This window comes from Daphnia magna, linkage group LG2 (genome assembly GCF_020631705.1).
Source record: "Daphnia magna isolate NIES linkage group LG2, ASM2063170v1.1, whole genome shotgun sequence".
Lineage (NCBI taxonomy): Eukaryota > Metazoa > Arthropoda > Branchiopoda > Diplostraca > Daphniidae > Daphnia > Daphnia magna.
Window position 1 is genome coordinate 9,657,128 of NC_059183.1, and position 2,617 is coordinate 9,659,744.

The following is a 2,617-nucleotide window of genomic DNA, read 5'->3' on the forward strand; positions in this document are numbered from 1 at the left end:
TATAAATGATTAAAGCAGGTATCTCTCCTTCCCGCCAAAGGAGCGCCATCTATCGGAAGAAATCTCAGAAAAAAGTGGAGTTGGTTGGTAATGATACGGAAATGACGTTTATTGAATCCCTATCGGGAAATTTTACAAAAACCAATTGGTGCTCTCGAAATCAGCGTTAAACTTTTGTGATATAGTATCATTTTTTATTGAATTTTAATAGATTTCGTATTTTGCAGATTTGGCAAAAGTGAGAAGGGTATAGTCCATCGCAACTTGATCTCGGTCGTCGGGGTGAACCCTACCGTCTTTCATGAGCACACAGAAAGGTGGTAGGGTTCGCTCCGACGACACTAAAGGAATTATTTACATCGTGAAGCTGCGCATCTTCCCTCCTCTAAACAAAACCCCAAAGCCGCTATTTTTTTGTCTATTTGTTTGTTTTTTATGTTTATTGTTAATTTTTCTATCTGTTTCTTTTCAGAAATACAATGCTTTTTAACTTTATAATTTTTTTTTTTCATTTTTAGAATATTACTTGATTAAACAACGGTATAATTTCACTAAAAGTCGTGGTATAATTGTGTATTTCCACTGATGGGCATTCGGGTAGTGGAACTGGTTTCAAAACCCGATATCATTACTGTGTACCATATTTGACTTTTTTGTGTAGGGGAGAGTGGGGCCAATTCAAACGTAGGGCAATTGAAACAAGAAATCTAGCTCTCGACGTATGAGAGGTAGAGATTTGAAAAAAGTTATGGGTAATAAAAATAGGGACTGTTGATTTTTGGAAAAAATTTCCAATTAGTAGCTCTGAGCGTTTTTTAGTTATCTTAATAAAATAAAATTTTGGCTCCCGTTCAATTATTTTTGTCTTTTTATTTTTCAAATTTAACCCACTAAAGATTAAAAACAAATATTTTAAATAGTACTAAAAGAATTTGTGTTCATTTCTCTAGAAGTTTATTAAATTTGTTTTTAAATAAAAACGCATAAAATTTTGTTTTTAGGAAGCCTTGAATTGAAGTTATGGTAGGTAGTCTTAAGTTTCGTTTTCCCCCACCAGAGGCGCATGAACCGCATTATGATAGTGGAAGCAACCTGCGCTTCTGGTGGGGTTAAAACGAAACTTAAGACTACCTACTATAACTTCAATTCCAGCAGGCTTCCTGAAAACAAAATTTTACCAGTATAAAAAAAATTAAATTTAAAAATATGAAGGTATTTTTGAAAATAATTGATTAGGAAGATAGACTTTTCCTTAATATAGGGAAAGAAACTACATATTTTTTCTAGTTCTACCTAAAATGTCCTAGACAAAATAAAAAAGGGATATTTCTGAAAAAATTGTTTATTTCGGACTAATGTTTTTACTGATAGAAGCTATTTGAGTTTCGTGTACTGGGACCAGGGGAATACCCGATATATATTAAACCGCACCGACCTACCTACCTAAAAAAGGATCGATCGGTTATAACTCGGGTAGGTACTTATCAAGCCGTTCACTTCAGTTTAGAATATCTAATATAAACGATAAGGCCTTGTCCAAACTCGAAAAAGTGTGAGCAAGTGTAGGGAAATCAATAAAGTAGTAAAATACAATGTAATACATGAAACGGGTGCAAACAAAGTACAAAATAATTTAATGGGTTTGTGGAACCGGTTACACCCCGTCGGTGTCAATTGACGATAACCATTAATTTAAATGAAAGCATACCGTTAAGCCATCCAAAAAATGAAAACAAAATTATAAGGGTAAAAGGCATTGTATTGCACGAATAAAAACACAACCAAAAAACAATTAACTTAAGTAAACAAAACAAATAAAGGCCCCGACCTGCCCCGACCGTTCGGCAGCGGCAATGCTGGTAGATAGGGAGGGACCATGTTGCACCAATGACGGCAACGCCTAGCTTGTGGTAGAGGGGCCTGAACACTACCAGAACTTTCTGTGTACTTTGCCTGGTAGAATTCAAAAAAACTTTACAGGAATGGAAAGCCCTTGTCAAGAGCTATCCATAAAAATAAAATTCATAAAAATAAAATTCATAAACACAAAAATGTGAGTGAAAATTTTTTTTTTTGTTTTTGCGCTCCATATACAGTCATGCGTGCAAGTTTCTTTAGCAGGCAAATGGGTCTATATCCTTTCATTTTGTTTGGACGGAAGGGATACTATGGTGCCTACCATACCCTCGTTTTCTTTCCATTCTTCTCTTCCTCTACGTTTCAGTTAATTTTCCTACTTTTAATGTTGCACCTTTTTCGCGGGTTGCAAAGAAAGAGAAATAGGAATAGCATAAAGGGGTACGGTAGGCACCAAACTATCCCCTCCATAAAAAAAATAGAAGGATATAGACCCATTTGCCTGCTAAAGAAACTTCCACGCATGACTGTATATACTCGAGCCAGTAGACTCAAGGGAAAAATATCAATATTTTTCAAAATATTTTGTTTATGAATATTGTCACACGAGTTGTATTGGAACAAGAATACACGAATACAACAAGTGATGACTTAAATTCTAAACAATGGTTTAACTCAAACAAAAGGGATAACCATTACCAAAAGTTGGAGAAGCGTCTGAAGAACTCTAGGGAAACCAGGGAACTTCTCCTACGGAGCC

General features: G+C 35.2%; 1 long non-coding RNA gene across 2 annotated transcripts; it reads right to left on the bottom strand.

The window, feature by feature from the left end:
* Positions 1–1,741: 1,741 nt before the first annotated feature.
* On the bottom strand, positions 1,742–2,617 carry LOC123469748. Of its 2 annotated transcripts, none has more exons than XR_006643091.1 (2): positions 2,557–2,617; positions 1,742–1,953 (listed from the first exon to the last, which is right to left on the bottom strand). It is a non-coding gene; the product is annotated as an uncharacterized LOC123469748 (long non-coding RNA). The 2 variants fall into 2 exon arrangements; XR_006643092.1 differs by having other exon boundaries at positions 1,742–2,003; positions 2,557–2,614.